The sequence below is a fragment of the Callorhinus ursinus genome, unplaced genomic scaffold, assembly GCF_003265705.2.
Source record: "Callorhinus ursinus isolate GAN/ISIS: 27379988/994484 unplaced genomic scaffold, GSC_fseal_2.0 scaffold7, whole genome shotgun sequence".
NCBI classification, from domain to species: domain Eukaryota; kingdom Metazoa; phylum Chordata; class Mammalia; order Carnivora; family Otariidae; genus Callorhinus; species Callorhinus ursinus.
In genome coordinates this window covers 30,352,216-30,374,750 of record NW_027397069.1, presented here as the reverse complement: position 1 = coordinate 30,374,750, position 22,535 = coordinate 30,352,216, and the positions used below count along the sequence as shown (strand labels likewise).

Here is a 22,535-nt window from a genome sequence, read left to right as displayed (position 1 = left end):
CTTGATAAAAGTAACTAGTAGAGGGAGCCTGGGTGGCTCAGTTGGTTAAGCCACTGCCTTTGGCTCAGGTCATGATCCTGGAGTCCTGGAATCGAGTCCCGCATCAGGCTCCCTGCTCAGCAGGGAGTCTGCTTCTCCTTCTGACCCTCCCCCCTCTCATGCTCTTTCTCTCTATCTCATTCTCTCTCTCAAATAAATAAATAAAATATTTTAAAAAAGTAACTAGTAGATTATGATAAACTTATTTCACTAAGTATATAAAAAGATTTTCATCAGCAATAATTCCTATTGTAAGGGCTGGTACTTTACGGAGGGTAGTTAAAACATAATAAGATGCAAGATACCAACAAAATTCAGAAAGCATGTCAGGTGTACCATTTTCAAAGGAACAGGGGTCATATAAAATCAAAGAATTTTTAAATGAAAAATTTTGAAAATTACCTTTCCCCCTCTCATTTTATAAGTAAAGACTCTGATGCCCGGACCTATTAAGTGATGAATATTAACACATCATCATGCCACTCTACCAGAATTTTTCAAATTCATGGATGAAATTGGTATTATGAATTAGAAATAACTTTAATATATTTGTAATAGAGATAATAACAATTTATTTTATGGATAAGACATAGATATCATGAATTTATCCTTAAGAGAGATAAAGAGATAAAGCTGAACTGAGAATTTAGTCATTTACAAACCAGTCTTATATACACATAAGGAAAATGTTTTTCCTGAACAATAGGACTGGTTGATATCACATACGTATATTCAAATCACATGAATAATGATAACATCCACAGTCATCTCAGGCATCCACATAACACAAACTGGTTTCAAAAGATTTTCATACACATTAAAAAATATTTCACTCATCAAATCTATTAACCAAATGTCACTGTGTCCATCTTACATGAGAGAAAATGGAAAAATGTGGACTTGGCTACAAAGTAGCACTGCAACAGTTCTAGGATTCAAACTCAGAACTTCTGATGCCTCCCAGATGACACTTTGACTCCGAATTAGAGTCATAAATGGTATTTATTACCATACGGCTACTGGAACATTCTTAATAATAAACTTTATCCTCAAGTCCTCAAATATAAACAAGTCAATTAAAATATACACTTTTATGGGCACCTGGGTGGCTCAGTCAGTTAAGTGTCTGCCTTCAGCTCAGGTCATGATCCCAGGGTCCTGGGAACCAGCCCTGTGTCTGGCTTCCTGCTCAGCGGGGAGTCTGCTTCTCTCTCCCCCTGCTGTTGTGCTCTTGCTTGCTCTCTCTCTCTCTCTCCCTCCCTCTCAAATAAATAAATAAAATCTTTAAAAAAACAAAATATACACTTCTACAAATGTCTCAGATTAGCTCAATAGTAAATGATGTTCAAAATGAAGAATAGGATATTTCTGTTCACTTAATTGAACTCAAAACTAAATTATTCTAGAGTCAATAAGGACTAACATACCATGGTACTTCGAAAGGAAAATACATGGGCTTGAGTATGCCAAATTCATTCTCACTATTATTTTTCTATAATAGTAATCTGTGCCAATGAGAGAACAGGAGCCTTTGCAAACTTTAGATGCACAGTCCACAATGAATTTACCAAATACATGTCACAGAACATACAGATCTAGTTTGGAGAAATAAATGTATAAAGATTTGGGAGATATCACTGTGTCTGCCTTTAAGAAGATACTGTGTAATTGAGGAGGATATGAAAGGGATTCTAAGCCACATGGGAGTTTGGACAATAAGAAGAATGATTTGAGTTTTTTGTTTTTCTTTTGCTTTCTTTTAAACCTTGAAAGGAGAAAAGTAGAAACTCTTTCTTTAATGCAAGTAACATTTTATAACACAGATGTTAAGCAACATTAATACTATAATAAAGTTTACTCTAAGTCACTACTAAATAAGATAGAGTAGGTAATATGAAGTGGATTATTATGTGCGCAGTCCTTGGATAAGAACTATGGAAACTAAAAAAAAGACGTAGAAAATCTGCATCATTCATAACCCTAGAACAGAAAACTGATCCCATTTTGTCACCATGGCAGGTTATCACTGCATTTATCTTAATTTATATACATGCATACATGCATATGTATGAATTACATACATATATGTGTATCATAATGTTATTACATATAGGGATAGGCTGATGTTTTCCTAGTGCTGCATACATACAGTAAAGAAGGAACCATGTTCTTTTATTCTAGATTGAAGGCTGAAATAGACTTATATAATATTAGCTATTGTTCTAGCAAACACAACTAGCTAAATGCAATGTGCAAAAATCTATATTATTAAAAACCATTCTTGATATTAAGTTAGTAAAAGAAAAAAATTCTCATCTTTATAAACAAAGTTTCAGATGCCATCAGAGAATATTATACACAAGGGAGAGAAAAGAAACACATTCTCTATAAAGCTAAAGGCAGAAAACCAATATCCAACTTTGTTTTCAAAGTCTGGACAATCCACTCAGTTGAGATACCAAAATATAAAATAAAAATAAAAAGCAAAACGACCTGGATAGAAGAGAAAAAAAAGTATTCTCATTTGCAGTTGATATGATTGTTTTTCTAGAATTTTCAAGTTGAAACGATAGAGTTTGGGCAGCATAATAGGATTCTGTAAACTGTTTTAACTACTAAGCATAATTAAAAGGTAATACCTACCTGCTCTGATATGAAATGAGAACTAGACAACAAAGCAGGAATACCTGTATGGCTTATTGAGGCTTATAAAAATTATATTCTAAGTTATATTTTATTTTATAAGGCAAAATTCTACTGCCTACACATGAAAGTAATAATGGTCATGTACCTTCAATTCAAAGCTGTGGTTATACCCTTTTATTCAAATATCAAAGATGTGGCAAACTTGTTTTTGTTTTTAGTACTTGGATGCTATTATATATAAGAACAAACTAAAAAGCATCTCCTAGTTGCCAAAGACGAATCTTAAAGAGAGGCCATCCATGTAAGTCACAGAAACATATGTATACATATGTATTTCTGCATACACATGCACTGGTAAAAATTCAATATATTATTATAACACAAAGACATAAACTTTGAATATAACTGCAATTTGGCATATTTTTCCAGATATGGATATTTTACACTGATTAGAAATATTCTTGGGTTTTGTTTGATAACCTTTATTAACCTTAGTGATTATGGTATCAGTAGTTTACTTATTTAATAACTCTTAGTAAGCAAGAAGCAAAAATAAAACTCTCTTAACTGTCTCTAGAAATTCTGGTGCTAAAGATACCTGCATGATACATTATCAAGAATAAAACTCTCTTAACTGTCTCTAGAAATTCTGGTGCTAAAGATACCTGCATGATACATTATCAAGAAATGTCCTATGCACATAAAACTTCAGAGAAGTTTTTAATTTCTGAAATATTTGATAGATTAATGCGTTTTTCTGATTGTTTACTTAATGTAAAATAGGAGAGAAATCTAACCTGACAATATCACTCGTCTCTCTCTCTCTCTCTCTCTCTCTCTCTCTCTCTCTCTCTCTGACATTTGAGCCCCCGACACACAAAGCAAATCACAGCCAGAATGAGATTATGATGCAATGATCTCGTTGTGAATGTTGCATTATGGCTCAGGCAGTGCCTAAGCGGTCCCTCGGTACTTGTGCTTACAGCAATTTGAATTTCTCTGGTAGCTCAGTATGATTTATGGCATATTTCAGACTTTCTCTTTATCAAGGGAAAATACTGTCAAGTTCATGAGAGTTTTGCAACTAAGATGAAGGAGAGAAAGGAGAGTATTTTGAGTAAACAGGAATCTGTGGTTTGTTATAATTTTGGGTGTTTAAAACTGAATTGGTTGCAAAATTATCTTTGACAGTTGTATTCAATATCATCTTGTGTACTGAATAGAAAAACCAGTGGTGTTTATTAGTGAATCATCCATGGGCTTATTCAGCCTTCAATTCACATGCAAAGCACCCGTTTGAAGAACAAGTGCTAAGGTTTTAGTATTAATAGTAGAATAGTAGAATAGTAGAATAGACCTGCAACAGGGACCCATATAAAATTCTGCTGTTTATCTTTTTTGAAACTCCTGTTCTGGCAAACAGGTGGTTTCTTATACCTGCAGTATTTTATTTCCTCATGCACAGCTGTGTTAGAAAATGTTTGGTTTTTATGAACCACATGCCAGACTTGGCAATATTTTTATAATGGACAGGAAAAAGCAAATTGTATTGCTTCATTTATTCTTCCTTTACCAGCAATGTAAATGTTCAGATGTAATATCACATGCTTTCTTCATAGACAACTTTTGTAATATAAGCAGTTGTTTCTCTAGAAATATGGACAATAGCATGAATTCATCCTTAAATTCACATGCAAAATAAAACACTGCTGATGAAAGCTTTTTGGGGGGGGGCCTCCTTTTTTATTATTATTCATAAAATTCCCTAGGTATGCATGGTACTTTATAGAGCATATAAAAAGACAAGGTCCCTGCCACAAAGAGTTTATAGCATAATCCAAGGAACATATCATATAAACAGCTCAGATATAGAGAATACATATTATCTGGGGGACAATCATAGGAGGGTGACTTAAAGATAGTTATTAAACAAGGATATAAAGCCACAAAAGATGTTTTTGTTGTTATATGTTTTAGGGCAATTTGTTGGCCAAGGGTAAAAAACTGGAAAGTGACAAATAATAAAGCTGACAGGGTACCAACTCAAATTTTATTTTCAAATTCTCCAGTGTATGAATTATGTCCAAGGATTCTAAATGTCTTACTATATTCTGTTCTTGAATCACCATTGTAACATCCTACCTCCCCTCTAATAGGGAGGTTGATTTGAGTGACTTCATGATACCATATACTTATGTTATATTACATTATATAATCACAGAACTGTATATATTGAGAGCTTTAAATTCTAAGCCCTGCAACTAACCAACCTTAGTAAAGTCAGATACATTAAGGTTACATTATGTCATCTTCACCTGGATATGTACTAGTAAAATCAAACTGGAAATCAACTTCCTGGATTTCTAATTTAATGTATATATTTTAAAAGAATGAACCTTCTTTTCCCTCTTGTAATAACCTGGAATAAACACTAAAGTAGCAGACCAAACAGTGGGCCCTGCCTTCAGTGACACTACCTTAAAAGTCACAAAATGTCAGGGAGGAAATGATGTGCTTTGAGGTTCAATTTACTCATCTGTAAAATGGAAATGCCAACAATATTAAGATTTTATGTCTCAGATTAAATGGAAAGAAAAAGTAGATGTGAAAATGAGAATTAAAACTTTACATGGTAAAATCCTAGAATGCTGACACCGAACAAAGTGCAGCTTGAACTTAGCTCTGAAATGAAGGAAATATTCTAACTGGTGAGAGTATAGAGGAATTCCAAGAGTAAAGAGAAAGCCAGCAGTAACATGGATATTTATACAAAGGTATTCTTGCCTAATAGAGCATGCATTCATTAAGCATTCACTCAGGATTTTTTTTAAGTTTTGAGTATTTATAGCCATTATTTTTATTTATTTCTAAATTCATATAATTTAATTTTAACTGACTTTTTTTAAACAATTATCTTATAAATTCTTTGACTATTTAACAACTGACTTTGTGAGCCAGCTTCAGTGTGCTACCACCGGGGGCTGAAATGCAGAGGTGTACATACCAAACACTAGCTCAAGGTTTCTTCTAGTTCCAAAACCCCACTAGAATATTTGTTGAACAACCATATGCTGACAACACATGCCAGTCGATGCAGCAAAGCCAGCCCTGCCCTCAGCAACTGGACTGTCTCATGGAGGAGGATGGTCACCAAGCAAAGAAACTTGCAAATAAAGGTTATAAATTCTTCAAATTCTTCAAAGTGCTACAGAAAGAACAGCGTGGTACGGTATGTAACAGGTTGAGAGAACAAGAGAACCAACAAATTTCACATTCAAGAAAGGATATTAGGCAGAGACTGGACAATGAGTAGGAGTTAGAAAAGTCAAAAATACAGAGAAGAGAGGCCCACCGCCCAGACTTAAGAAAACCTAGGAGAAGCAAGGTATGCAGTACATTTGGGGAACTGAAGAAACGTGGGGAGAACATAAGGGGAAGCATAACTCCAGGGTTTTGAGAGCAGAGGTAGAGTACATTCCTTATTGCGCAGGGTCTTCCAGACCATGCTAAGGAAGTTGAATTTTCTTCGAGGCACAATAAAAAGCCACTGAAGGCTTTTTAAAAGGCAAATTTCATGATTTAATTTATGCTTTACAATCACCACAGTTAAGTGTTATAAGGAGCGAGGATATAAAAGACAAAGAGTAAAATCAGGCAGACTGGATGAAGTTAACTTGGCTTACCACGCTGGTGGTAGACGCAATGGAGAGAGGAATATGCATCCTACATGTGGCTTGGAAGAAGAATAAACAGACATAGTGAAGTATTATAAATGAAAGTAGAGGCAGGATAAGGGAAGAGAGACATCACGTATGACTGTAAATTTTCTAAATTGGGCATGTGGGTTTTTTTAAAAAGGTTGATGTTTTACCAAGTTTGGGAAAGACTGAGTCAGAGTCCATGTTGGGGCAAGAGATTATATTTATTTATAATTCATTTTGCTTGAGACCATACAAAAAGTCTTGTTATGGATATTTATTTATTTTATTTTTTAGAGAGAGAAAGCATGTGCACAGGGCGAGGGGAGGGCGCAGAGGAAGAGGGAGAGAGAGAATATTAAGCAGGATCCATACCCAGCACAGAGCACGAGAGTGGCTTAATCTCAGGACCTTGAAATTATGACCTGAGCTGAAATCAAGAGTTGGAGACTCAACCGATTGGGCCACCCAGGCAGTATTATGGATCTTTACATGGAAGAGGATAGTCTACATCATTTAGAGGAGAGGATATTAACCCTATGAAATTTAATTACTGGATTGCACAATTTTCTGTGGAATGAAAGCTACACAAATTCCATTGGTTCCATCAATCTAGAGCTCACTGTTGGTTGATATACTTTGAATAATATTAAATATTGTATATATTCTACAAGAGCCATTTCAAGGAAATGGGTGTGACAATGGGTGGCACAGAAACTACTTGAGGAATCCTGAGAAATACCTTCACTTGATGTAATGCACAGTAACTGATACATGGAGGGAAAAAAAATCATTAAACTTAAGTTATTATTAACCCCAAATATGATAAGGAAAACAGATAACAAGGGTAGCTATAAACACTAAAAGATAGCCTTAACATAAAATTGTCACAATCATAAAAATCCTCTCAAGGATTTCGAAGAAATCATTTGGATCTATCAGTTACTAAAAAGGAAGTAACTATGTCTTTTGAAGATAATGTATAATTAAGATACTCATTTGTATCTAACTAAAATCACATATCATAAATCATAAGAGTAAATGTAAAAATTTCCAAACATTAACCTTAGGAAATTATCCAAAATGATATTTTAAGGTTATCTTTAATTCAAAGTAAATCCAAAGAAGTTGTAAAACTTAAACCATGAAATCATGTGTATTATTGTTATGCCTACATGTATGGAAGTCAATATTCAATTTTAAAGTATAAATAAAATATAGCTTCCATTTAAAAGCTTCAAACTTATTTTCAATTCATAAGTATAGGAATAATTTAAACCATTTTGCACGTTATTTTATCTATCAATAGTAATTAACACAGTCTTAATCTGGCTAATGTTAATGACCACTGTTCTTCCATAAATCCCAGTTAAACCAAGCTTATTAAGGGCTAATTAAAGGAAGTCTTATGTGCACTGAATAAAGTAATGTCAGTTTTTAGAGTTGGAGAACGTATTTGTCTGATAACATGAGACAAAACTTTTCAATTAAAAGTTTACAGGCTGATTATCAATTTCTTAAAAAAATGTGCCAATGAAATTGGCACATTTGCCACTTCTTTCCACTTCCAATGTGTATGTGCCTTTTAAAAAAGTGTAGTTATGTCATCTAAAAATGGCAGCATATTTCCTGAGCAGAACTCTAGGCTCAGACTGCAGCAAATCATCAATAAAACACCTTTTGGATAGGGGTGCCTGGGTGGCTCAGTCGTTAAGTGTCTGCCTTTGGCTCAGGTCATGATCCCAGGGTCTTGGGATCGAGCCCCACATCAGGCTCCCTGCTCAGCGGGAAGCCTGCTTCTCCCTCTCCCACTCCCCCTGCTTGTGTTCCTTCTCTCGCTGTGTCTCTCTCTGTCAAATAAAAAAAAGAAAAAAAAAAAAACACCTTTTGGATAAACATTAAATCAGAGTCAACTAGTAAGGAATCTGGATAAGTAAGGAATGTTGAGGGCATGTAGGGGAAAAAATATTATATATGGTTCCAAATAATGTTGAAACATTGGGAATTCTAGAAACTACCAACTTTTTAGAAGATATTTGTGAGTGTGTATATGTGTGTGCATGTGTGTGTGTCGATACACTCTATTATTTTATTTTTATTTTCTATTTAATATACTTTCGTATATTGTGTTAGTGCCTACGATGTGCCAGGTTGTGTTCTGAGAACTAAGTTAACCCAAATCTCCGAAGAGCCCGATGAAATATTTATATTATAATTATTATACCTATGACAGAAATAAGGAAACAGAGACACAGGTTGATTTTGACACAAAAATGTCCTAAGAAGAATAGTACAGAATGGAGCCCTGCATTACACCCAAGTAGTTAGGTATTAGGTTTTGTGCTCTCAGCTCAACACTGAACCACAAAGTTGTGTTGTCTCTCAGTTTTCACTTAAAAAGTTCTCCTCCTTATTTTCTCCCTCCTTCCCTCTCTCTACCTCCACACCAATACTCCCACCAAAAACTTCTTTGGAGAACAGCACTAAATATTACAGAGTACTTATAAAGTTTGAGGGAGTCTGAGGATTGAGGATTAAGAGAGAAGAAATTGGCATATCAGTGGTAAATTGGAGGCATTAAGATTAGCATATGCGAATCTTGGAATTTGGAGTCAAAGAGAACTCTACTGAGAGGACCTGTGGCTGTAAGAAAGTGAAAATGATGTTCAACAGCATTATGTTCAAGGTTTTCATTTTATTTTGTTTTTGTTTTCTTTTCTTTTAATCTAAATCAGGGTTGAAAATAGGCCAGTAGGTTCTGCATAGTGTAAAAGTAGGCAAATATATGTATTTATATATATGTATACGTATATATATGCTTAGAAAGTATGATGACATTTAAATGTTTGTTTCTAATACAGTTTTAGAGTTCAAATTTGGAGAAAACCAGATGTGATTTTGATACTGAGGGACACGCAAACCTTTTTCTCAGATGCAACTTGTATCAGGTAATGAATTATTTTGACAAATTAAGTAACATTGTCCACTAGATGACTTCCTTTCCTATTTTTATTGATTTCTTTCTTTCTTTATTCATTATTTTTGTCACCTTTATTTCTCATCATTAGTGATTTATACATAACTAATCAGAATTCCTGGTTACTGACGAAATGTAATACTGCCTGTATTGTATAAGTTTATGATATGGAAATTTCAAACCACAAATCACTCCACAGATTCTTGGGGGAAATAAATAGATGTTATACAGTTATGGTAGTTTTCATCTCCAAAAGAAATGCTTACAAATAAGTGACTTGTTCTGGCTCATCATGCTTTGAAATATCACATTATCATGCTTAATCAAATCTGAGAAAATCACACACAATAATAAAAGACCTGGAAGAGTAAAAGAGTTGTAAAGTTTCTGACTACTCTATGACTTAATTTCAAAGAAACCTCACACTACAAAATTATTATTAGAAAGTAGAGATCCAAATAAACTTTATGTCCATTGTGTGTAAATTTATTTCTTACCAGTCACAGGAAGTAGGGTCGGCACTATAAAGAGAAGATATTACCAGCAACATTTTCAATCATGGGGCTATATATTCAAAAGCAATCAATAAAAAAAGTACAGGAACTGACAAACAACTAGTCAACAGAATCATTTTTCCTGAAATACTTAGCAGTAGCCTTTTAAAGTAATTGCTTGTGGTCAGTGTTCCTCATATTTTGGTCTGCCTGCTTGTTAAAATAGAATGGATGTCATATCCATTAATTTTTTTTAGCTGTCTGAGGGAGTTTTTTTATACCTACAATCAACTAGAAGGAGGACTATAATATTAACATATCTTTAAAAAATCACCTTTTTGTCAGATTTACCAGTTTTGAAGGTCAATATATTTTTTAAAAAGGTGAGGGTGAAGAAAATATAAAATTTCAGAAAAACATAAAAGGAATCTATGCTTTGCTCATCCATAATTTTCTTTTTTAAAAATTTCTCTCTGGTGAAAGTGAAGACACTTCTTACTTTGAAGTAATCACTTTTAAATTTATGTCTTAAAAAAATAATGTCTATGTGGGGCGGGGGGTTCAATATCAACATGGATTAAGCCAATTATGGGACACATCTTTCTTAGTTGATGAAAGAACTCAGAAACTGCTGAGTTACAGTTTGTGGTAAATATTTTGGAATGTTGCCAAAGCTGTTATAAACATTTCCGAGCTCACATTTCTAGGGAACTCTTTTAAAAATCAATTAGAAGTGAAAGTCTTTCAATGCTGGTGTTTTAAAATGTCAAGCTTGTATTACTTTTTTCCTTGTTGTGCATCAATGGCAATATTTCAAAACCTGTATATTAAATTGATTATATTCTATAATTAAGCTATTAAAGGGGATAGAATGTACAAGTGTTCTAAAATTCACACCACAGCAGAACTTGACGGGGGGGAGCAGTGTTTAATGAAAATAAACCCAATTAGGTAAAAAATGGGGAAGGCAAAGAAGAAAGTACAAAGTAAGAAGAAAGTATAAATGGCTATTCATATTTTATTTTAAAAGCATACTCAGGTATATTTATTGATTTTGAACAATATTTTTTAACATTACAGGTCAACAGGTTAAAACACTAAATGCTTTATTTATGATTCCTGAATTAGGATTTTTAGAAAAAAATCTAAATCTATCCTATCGACAATGGAAAGGATCAGTTATGAGTCTAAATTTACAAGAGAGGTCTATTCAAGAATTAACTATAATCAGGATTACAATATTTACTTAAAAATATATAATATGAATGTAGATAAATATATGCATATATGTTTGAATATATGTACATAATAGCTGTTTTCTTATTAAAAAGAGATATTGTCATGTCTTTCAAGGCAATACCAATATTCATGCACTAAAAAAACTTAATTGTGTGTTATATACACAATGATGTCATGTAAAATTGTATATTTTTAGAAAAAAATAAGATTAAAATCTGTAACTATGAAAAAGTATGCTCTTTACTCAACAAATGAATCATAAATTTACTGTAGAGAGCAAAGGATTAAAATTCCTCGTGTATGTGTAACAAACACATTGATATTAATTGGTTTGTCCTTTCAAGTTGTGTTTATCTCTTCATTTCCATCACAGTTTCAAAGGTCACTCCATTCCATTTATAAATCCAATATGACAGAGATTAGTAAAAGCAAAAAGCAACAACTAAATGAGTACATCATCATGCAATCACACATCTCACAATTCATTTATCCAATTAATAAAAAATACCATCAAATGCTTTGTGGTGAGTTTTTTCAAAGCATCAAAATGGTTCATGTCAAGATAACTTAATCATCATTTATTTCCACTGTATAGCCAATGTAGAAAACAGTGAAATTGTACCTCAGTGGAAAGACAGCCAAATAGGTATGTGTACATTTTTATGAAAGAAAATAATTAAGCAAATGTATTTAGTAAATCTAGCTTATACCTGTAAAAAGTTAATGAGAGATTCTTGGAAGCTAAAATACCGGGCTACAAGCATCGAGTGACTGAATGTGTGTGTGTGTGTGTGTGTGTGTGTGTGTGTGTGTGTGTGTGTGTGAGAGAGAGAGAGAGAAAGATCTAGCTATTTTATTGCTAAGGTCCTATATTACCAAGAAGAGGAATCTAAAGGAATGAAAACAATGTCATCATTTACTAAGAGAAATAAGAAATTTTATAATCCTGATGCTCATTTGATATCTTTATTTTAAAAAAATTCTAGAGATGATCTTTGCTCTTGATGTAGGCACAGGTTTGGACAATGACAGGTATATGAAAAAACAAGAGGAAAGTAAACACATACCTCTGTGCATTAACACGAGCAACTCTAGAAGGCTGACATTTAGGTTGCTAAAGGAAATCATTTTAAAGCAATATGACCATCTTGATAAGATTAGCATTTTTTAACCTTGAAACTTTTGCATAAAATAAATATTAAAAAATTATATTGTCAATATATATACCCATTGTTTTAACAAACCCTCTTTTCCAAAAATGTAGTTGGGTTACCCAAAAGTAAAGAATGAGAAAGGAAAAACAGAACATAAGCAAAGGCAAGATAATCCAGAAAGAAGGGAGCTCAGAAGATCTGTAACACAATTTCAGCACTTAGATAAATTATAGAGAAATAAAGAAAAAGCAATCTATTTCCAAAAAGCAGATTAAGACACATAGAACTAAGTAACTAATTAACAGGTTATTTATAAATGATACAGTCTTTTTGTTTCTAAGGCAAACATGACTGAGATTAAAACAACCGAAATTGGTTTCAGAAAGCCTTTTTTCTTCCATCTCTTACATGGATCTGTATCTCATAAGACATTAGAGATTTAGAATCCTAAGGCAGAATCAAGAATGTTCACAAGGCCACTGGGTTTGACAGTACCCTTGAATCACTCAAATGGCATACACAGTGCCTGAGTATAAACTATTAATCACCATTTTATATTTAATAAAGTCATATCACCTTTCTATTTGTTTATTAATTCATGCTTTCTTACATAATTTTGTATGTGGAGTTTGTTTTGAGCATAAGCTATCTTGTTAAGTTAAATATACTTTTTGAGGAAAAGTTTAAGTAAAAATATAATTATTAAATGTTCTATAAAGATGGTGAAGCTTTCTTTCCCTGGATATCCCAAAATGTAATATATTGTATAAAACGGATTTTCCCAAAGATCCCAACCAATGCAGTTCTACATGTAAAATTTCAGATGAGTGACCTGTTTTTTGAAGTTTCATTTAGGAAAAGTGGAAAACTTTCCTGTGAATTCCTGAAATGTTATAATTCTGCAAGAACTCAACTGATGAAAAGACTTAAATATGTGCCACAAAAACATGCATGTTGATAAAAATATGGAGCTCACATTTTCTTATAATTTGTTTTAACTTTTCAATACCTGCATATATATATATATATATATATATATATATTTGTGTGTATGTGTATATATATGTGTATGTGTAAATATATATATATAACTGGATACACACATACATACACACAAATCTTCTCTTCTTTGTCCCTATGCAGATTATTACTCCTAGACTACAAATGACCCCAAGGAAGTAAGTACACTTCTTGGCTGAACAATTTATCAACAGCTTGAAGTGACAGGAATGGTGATTCAATCCTGTGCCCCCACATATCAGATGTAGGCCACATTCTCCAGTCTGCAGAACCAGAAAGGGAAAAAGTCCCTGTCGCATTTGCCCTTTCATAGAGATGGAAATATTATTAGAAAGGACATAAACAGACTAATTAAATCACAGCAGTATGGCTGGGATGACAGCTGGTACAGCGTGTGACTGAGAAGATCCATATCTGTGAGCAGGAGGTACTTCACTTCCAATCCATTCGCTATTAGGTGCTTTCAAGCTTGCTGTGCAGACATTAAATAATAACATCTCATTTCCAAGACTAAAATGAGTAAAGAAATAAAAAAAGGCTTTCTAACCAAGAAATCTTTTGTGCCACAGAGAAAAAAAATAATTTACCACTCAGTTCTGCTTTTGAGATAAAGATGTAATAATGCCATTACCTTTCATCAGCGGGATCCTTGGAAATCAACACTCTTTGCTTATCATGCTGTGAAATACAAATAGAGCTAAAGGCAGGGTCTGCGAGGCACTGCTGCAGCGATATTAACTCACAGATCTGCCCTTTGTGAAGGAAACCGTATCCGTTTCATTAGTGCACACTCTAATTCAAAACTGTTGAAAATGAACTGCACATACTGTTTTAATAACAACATTCCTAATCATTATCAAACTGGTAATTCTCTCAGCACTGAATGTAAGGGTCTGTGTTTCCATTATAACCTGCTGTTAAAGAAAACCATATTTAAGTCCTCTCTTCTTTCCTCTTTTCCAAATGATCGAGGTTCATGGGGCGGGGGGGATGGGGGTGGGGAGGAGGAGGGGGCATCAAGAGTCTGCAAGATTATGTATGCCACGTTATTTCATCATAAGTGAATTGACAGTTTTAGGCATTTATGTCAATGATGATATTATTTACTTATTATCATTTAGTTATTCCATTTTATATTCATTTTGACAGGCCAGCATTCATACAGATGACTTTGTACAATTTTGGAATATTTGGACACTTTGGAGAAGAATCACAGTCACACAAATGTGAAACACCAGATCTGGTGACAGGGTCATAGGGCTCAGAGTTATAAACTTGTAGGCTCACACTCACAGATAATGTTGGACCCTAGTGACATCTCAAAGAATAAACTTTCTAATATCAGGTCATCCTAAGATATTCGAAACTTCTATCACTAAACATTATAATTTACAGACCACAAAGTTGAAGATTTATTTAAGCGTATATCATCAGATGAAGTTAAAATCTAAAACAGATACAATAGTCATATTAATGAATAAAATGAGTTATCTGATACTAAAAGGGTTGAAGAAGGCCTGAGGTTATTTCAAACTGAGATGCTTGCTCCCACTATATTTTTGAAGTTTATATGAACATTATGGCATGTTGGTGTAGATTGACAAAGATCATTTTTAGGGCCCTCCTCAATGAAAATTGTATTTCCAAGGCTGTCATAAATGCTCTCAATCTCCTGGAATGTGATAGAGTTTACCCTATAACATATCCAAGTGAGTATATCTAACACTTCCTTATATTTTATGATTACAAGAATAGAACATCAAATAAAATAATTTAATTTACATTCCTTAGTATGAAATGCTTGAATTATCAGGGTTACTTCATTATGCTGTCATTAGTAGGAATAAGCAATATTAAAACTAAAACAAAAACATTAGGCTAATATTTCCTAATTATGTTCTTCAACTGTCCATATAAATTAAGAAACTTCATGAAAATGAAGCAGACACTAAATAAAGTAGAAATATTCTCTGCATTCCACTTATCATGAAATACATTTAATAATTCACAGAGGAAGCTAGTTTGTGTTACTAATCAAACTCTGATTATTTTATTAACATATAAGCATGGATTTAGAAATACTTGATCAAAAACTTTTAAGTGAGAAAAGGGTTCTTTTAAAAATCGAAATGTATTTTTTCCATAAATAGTCACTGTTATGATCCCTGGTGTTTCTCTTCTTTTATGTAACCAATAAATATAAAAAATGTCATGAGAAAAAATGCAAAATGATGTGCTTTCTAGAAAATCATGAAAAGGGGCCTAATAAAACAACCAGTTTTTAGTACGCTGATGTGTCACTTTAAAATAATCTAATTTAACGCTATCTTACACTTTTTGAGAAACTATTCATAATTCTACCACAATAACATAACAAAATAAACTCTTGCCCAGTTCCTTCCAACTCTAATGAAATGGATATATATATATACATATATATATATATATCCATATCCAAACGAGTATATCTTACATTTCCTTATGTTTTATGATTACAAGAATAGAACATCAAATAAAATATATATAATATATACAATATATATAAATATACATAATATATATATTACAAGGGTATAAAATTCTATATCATCTTATTCTCTTATATTCAAAATAAGTATTTTCCAACCTTACCTATCATGTGTAATGGCTGTAGTATTATATGAAATTGCATATTAAAATATATTTAATGGTGCCTTGTTTTGAACATTTACATTATTTCAGGTTTGTATTTTATTTTGGAAATCACCATAAAGTATACCTTCTTGCCTTTTATCTTCTATGGAGTTTTCAAAAATCAAAGAATTTTAGAGCCAAGAGGGTAACTGAGCATCAAGCTGCTTATTTATTAATAAGAAAGCTGAGATATTGAGACTTATCTAAGTAGCTGAGTTATTTATTAGCTATGTTACTACTAGAAGCTAAATCTTCTGACATATTTTGCTCTCTGCTCTACCATCTCAGTTTGTAGATGCATCTAAAAGGACTTATCTTGGTCATGCCGGAAGATGTTTAAATTTTAGACAATAATTTTTGATAATTTTAAGTTAGCTGTCTATTCTTTATATTTTCACATAGATTACCATATTTAAAATATTTAATGAAGAAAAATGCCAGAAATATTAGATATCTACAAATGCATTAAAATGTCTGAAAGAGTAGCTTGCTACTTTTTAGATTTTTAATGTTGGGGTAAGCAATTTTGTGTGAAATGTCAGGATATGAAGACATCTTTTGCATAGGGAATGATGTGAACCATATGGCTTATTCACAATCGATTGAATTACAAACCAGGGCAGTTCCTACACTTTCAAGAGATGCTTATGTGGTCCTTCCATTAAAATTCCACTCATGTGACATTTGTGAAAAGGTTTATGTTTGGACATACTTTTCCTCACCATATGTGAAGTCACAGAGCAAAAGCATCAATTTAAAGTGTTTATATATAAATTGACAGCTATCACTTCTAAAATATTTCTCATTTCATGTGTCAGAATCCTTTTGGCCTTTTAGGGTAGTCTTGTGTGTGTTTCCATGTTTACAAGACCCTGGCTGTTAATATTGTTAAATTTACTCATCAGACAGGAAGAAGGATCTTACAAATCATTGTTAGGCAGCGAAACTAAGAAAGTATGAAAAAAAAAAAAACTTTCCACATTTAATCTGTTAAACAATGGCAAATTTCTTATGAATCAGTGATACTGTAATTGAACTGGAGACATTTTTAGAGAAAACTGGCTTTGGCTTTTTCACCCTCCGATTTGGAATCTGCTCACAGTACTGCCGGCTTAACCAAAAAGGATTAACTCTCATATCCAACTGAGAACACAGATAATTCTCAGTAATTGGTAAAAAATGAAGATGAATGGGGCTGAGAGATAAGGAGCAATTAGCTCATCAGCAGTTACAGCTGTGCACTCAATCCGGATCCATCTCTTGAGCCTCGGCCCCTTTTAAAAAACCTAAGCAGAATAAGCATAGGACACCCCTCCCCAAAAAATTGCTGTACCTGCCCATCATTTCTCTAGTCTTCCATTTTATTTCCTTACTATACAAAGACACCTGTCATAGCATGCTATGTAAATTACTACCTCTCCCAGGACCTATGTCTAAAGCCAATCTTCTTTTTAAACTTTTTTTTTATAACAGAAACCAAATGACTACTGTAGACACTCTTAAATTCCCTGTCAATCGTTTCATTATAGCAGCATCATCTGTTTGAAAATATAAGCAATTCCCTCATCTAATTATAGGAAGGATTTGAGGTTCATTAACATTGCCAAGGCAGAGGATCCAATGTGCAACTGCAGAGATCTGCTTGGTGGCCTGTGTTCTCAGTTTCCTTTTATTTGCTTTCTCAAGGTCTCCAAGACTTTTTTCCTGAGATCATAAAATTAATTTTTCCTTCCAAATACACACATGAGTTAGAAGAAAGGAAATGACTACAGTATAAACTATTCTACTTCTGCTGGAATGTTTTAAAAAAAAAGATAAGAGGATGGTCAGCTGGGTAAGATAATTTTATCTCCTACTGGCCCGGCTTTTCTTTCCCTCATTTTTGTGTTGTTGTTATTGTTGTTGTTGTTATTGCTGTTGGTTGATGCACAGAAATAAGGAGTAAAGAATATTATGGAAGAACATAGCTGTTCATCCCAAACTCAAGTTCTTGTGTTTACTTTGAAAGTCCTACATCCCTGTTAACTATTGCAAGCTTAAGCAAATGAAAACGAATCGTACATTTAGGCACGTGAGGTGTGTGTGCAGTTGGTGGGTCACTGCCTCAGTGATCAGTGTACTCTTGTGTTCCAGTGTTCAGAAAGAGACATTCTGAAGTCTTAAGATTACTTCACTTCCTTCAAGAAATAACAGCAGTTAGGGGGTTCTGACTATAGTTTAAACAATGAGATTTTCTTGGGACATCTGTTTTGAGATCACATTTTGAATAGATATGAACTCATTTCCTACTAAGCAAGCAATCTCCTATTGTTGATAGCTGTTTACCAGTTCTATGAGTCAGATATTAGCTAGTGGCAAAGGTCCCTCTTAAATCCTCCGAGTATTCTTTAAACTGTGTACATAGTGTTTTCCTTAAATAAAATGTTCAGAGAAGGTAAAAATGCAGTCTTTTCCTGCCTCCTGGTAAATTATGGTGCACAAAGTCTTGCACTTGGGAATAATATTTAATGTATTTATCTTTAAAGAGTCATTTCCTTTGTTGTCATTAGTTAAGGGAATAAGATACTAGGTCTAGCAAGTATTTAAATAACATAGAAACTACTGAGATGCTTACTATGTCAATATTTATATAGCATTTAAAAACTAGAAGTAAAAATAAGTTTCCTTTATTTAGATTAAATTGATCGTGATTAATTTAGTATCCTCAAAAATGTGCATGATGCCCCCCCCCCAAAAAAGATAAGCAGATAAAAACACAGCTGTAGATACTATGGGATTGACCTTGGGTTCACCGGTTTTAAATTCTGCCTTTCCAATATCCCAGTCCCAATTTCCGAGCAGCATTTTTTTAAGCTGGTTATGTAGATCAGTCCTTAAAGCAAAAAAATAGCAATTTATCTGGCCTGTATGTTGTGGATAGTGTTGCCACTAAAAAGAATCCAGGACATTTTTCCTTCTTATCTGCAGTGTAGCTCATATCAGCCAACCTGTCACAAGATAGTACTTGATATAAACAAGAGATTGCAAAGACATCTCAGTAATCAATATCAGGATGGCTACAGTATGGAAACCCCAACCAGTGCATATCATTTGTCTCAGCATCTATTTCTATGGCCAAATGAAGCATTAATTCAAATCATAAATCTATGGTGATTTAAATCTGGGAATGAGCACCTGCCTGCTTTAATGATTTATTTTGTACATTTCAGTAAGCAGGAGATTTGTCCATATGAACTGACAGGTCACCTTCAGATGCCAGGAGCAGACTGTTTATCACCATGCAGACTAGCATCTCATCTTAGCAAGTAAATATTAAACTAAAAGAATCCAATTGATTGTGGATGAGGGAGAATGGAGACATGGCCATATATTTTACTCAGTGTGCTGATGCCTCACTCGGATCTATCCCGAAGTCCTCACTTCTTCCTAAAATGATCATTCTGTTGGGAAGATGAGAGCTCAAGGATACCATGTAAAATTGGAATATAAAATAATTTGCCAGTGTCACAGATTTCTCTAAACACTTTGGGGGGGCTAATTTTGACAATTCATATTGAGAACTAGAAGAAGTCATGAGTGATAAAAAGATCTCTTCACCTCACTAAGCCAAATCAAACCAAACTAAACAAACAGCAAATCTGTTTTCTGAGGGGGTAAGGACTTTCTTACAACCGGCGGGGGGGGCTCAGGTAATGTTCCTACACAGGAGAATCTAAAATGTTTAACAGAATTTGTGGGCCAGATGAGTACAAGAGAAAAAGGAAACCTGAATTGATTTAAAAAATGTCACTGTATTTGGGCAGGGCTGAGCAGCAACAACACATCATATAAGTAGCCCCTCTCTGAGGGCTTTCATTCCTTCAAAGAGACAATTGATAGATTCATGAGAGCAGTAAGTTTGTATTCTGAAATATAGGCTTTTGAGATTCTTGGGATTCTGCCTGGAATTCCTAGGCTTCAATACCACTTCCTAAGCACCTCATACTAGCTGATACTCCTGGATCTAGCACATCCTGTTTTGACTGCCTACTTATGTAGCCATCCCTCCCATAGACTATATACCGCCTGAATGCTGGGACTGGATTATAATTATTTTGTGTTACTAGAATGAGCTAAAATCAAATGCACAACAAAATCCAAATGACACAGTGGCTCCCCCCAAATTTACTCACAGGCCTGCAGCTTAACAAATACCTAACAGGGGCGCCTGAGTAGCTCAGTCATTAGGCGTCTGCCTTCAGCTCAGGTCATGATCCCAGGGTCCTGGGATCGAGCCCCACATTGGGCTCCCTGCTCTCCAGGCGGCCTGCTTCTCCCTCTCCCACTCCCCCTGCTTGTGTTCCCTCTCTCACTGTGTGTCTCTCTGTCAAATAAATAAATAAAATCTTAAAAAAAAAAATACCTAACAGAGAATAGGAACACAGAGAAGGAAATAGTTAATGGTTGTAAAAAGGGGAAGAAGGTAATTCTCAGGAGGGCAAATTTGGAATAATAATAATAGCAAAAGCAATACCAATATGACTACCCTTACTGGTGACCAAACAATGTGATAAGCAGACGTTGTAATAAATAAACACTTGACAAATAGGATCTCCTTTAATTCTCGTGATGTAGATACTATTATGCCATTTCTCAGATATGCAATGTTAGGCTCAGAAAGTTTACATAACTTCCCAAAGTCACAGAACAGGTAATTGCTGAACACTTACAAGAGGCAGGCACTGTTGTCAGAACCAGAGAAGACAGGGGCCATATAAAATAACTGCCCAATTCAGCAACTACTTTGATCTATGCAAGCTCAACCCCAACACCCACCAGTCCCCTGTACCTTCCTTACTCAACCCCTCCACCAAACTTTCTTTCCCTGATCTCTAGAAAAGGGGGGGTGTGCTCTGGAAGGATAATAAATCATAAATTCTTAGACAACAGTGGCATGTGAGACTAGAATAAAAATGGCAATGATAACATTTCCCCCCCAAATCAGCTACATATATCTAACAAAAATGATCTACCTGCCTCAAGGACTAGCAATGACACCAATGTTAATGTACTCTAAAAATATCAAGACTCTGTAGGAAAATTCAAATAAATTTCTGCTCCTGACTCAGATTGGTGTTGGGTGGTGGGGGTCAAAACTAAAAAGCAATATAAACTGCCAACTAAATACCTTGATGGAAGAAAAGTGATTTCCTCCAACTAGAACACAAAAGAAAAATCAAATTCCTTCTTTTTTTAAGACATTATGGTAGCCTATGTACCAAAATCATTAAGGTAAACCACAATTTGGTCAGTAGGCAAGTGTTACTCTATAACTGCAAATATTAAATGTATGTCAATGCCTAATTATGAGCCATGTTCTCTTTATCTTATGCCTATTGGATTTTCCAAAGTCAACTTCTGCTCTGTTGCCCAGGAAATTCAGAGATATCATGTTTTAATATCTTTTGTTGTCAATGTTATGAAATTGCCTAACTTAAATATTCCTCCTCCCAACACCAACTAGTAAGAACAGCCTGCGTTAAATGCTTACTCTTCTAAAATTTTGAAAACAATCCAGTTTGTTTTGCAATGGTAACTAAAATTTATAGTGGCCAATGACTTGTTTTTAGAAATGTTTAATTTTTTTTAAAGATTTTATTTATTTATTTGAGAGAGAGAGAGAGAGAACGAGAGATAGCAAGCATGAGAGGGAAGAGGGTCAGAGGGAGAAGCAGACTCCCTGCTGAGCAGGGAGCCCGATGTGGGACTCGATCCCGGGACTCCAGGATCATGACCTGAGCCGAAGGCAGTCACTTAACCAACTGAGCCACCCAGGCGCCCCTAGAAGTGTTTAATTTTGTTCTACTTTATAGGCCAAAGAAAGAAGCTGCTTATTTTTTTTTAAAAAATGTATATAATAGTTCCAAAAAGAAAATTATAATTCATTCATTTTACTTCAAAACTTTTTAATTTTCAAAAGTCTGAATTGATGTGTGTGAACCATGACCTTAACAACCCGCAGCCCTCCATCCTCTCCCTAGGAGCCCTACAAATGCAAGCAGTCATGTTTTCCTTCATCCTTGCCAGGTGTAGAGCCACAGTTTTGGCTCTCTTCCACATCTTTTCATCCTTCTAAGAATTGCCACCACCTTCTCTATAACCTATTCTCAAATGAAACCAATTAAGGCCGCCCTTTTTCTATTTCCCCTGTGTAGTGCTATGGGGAAATTTCTATTTTTCCCTTTTCAACATAAGAAGCTACCCTTTGGCATCACTGAAGCAATGGTATTTTGTGTATTGTATATATATTTGAAAATTACTTCCTACTCTAACATTAACACCCAGTGTATCCTCCCATGGAAGTGTTGTAAGAATGATTATTACTACAATCCATAGTATTTCTTCCTATGCCCTTAATTCTATGACATTGGACAGAAAGTAGAGAGCTGCTGATTATCTAAAGAAATAATCTATGAAAACATTGCATGGAGAAGAAAATTTAATCGAACTGCCATGAATTACTTTGTCCTTCATGAACATATGTTGGATAGAGTATCTTATACATATCTTACAGTAGCCAAATTTCTCTTGCTAAATTATATTTTGAGCACAATTT

General features: G+C 34.1%; 1 protein-coding gene across 1 annotated transcript in view; it reads right to left on the bottom strand.

Annotated features, from left to right (window-relative positions):
* DACH1 (dachshund family transcription factor 1) overlaps nt 1-22,535 on the bottom strand; it is a 423,085-nt gene that overhangs the window by 169,952 nt on the left and 230,598 nt on the right. The window lies entirely within an intron of this gene.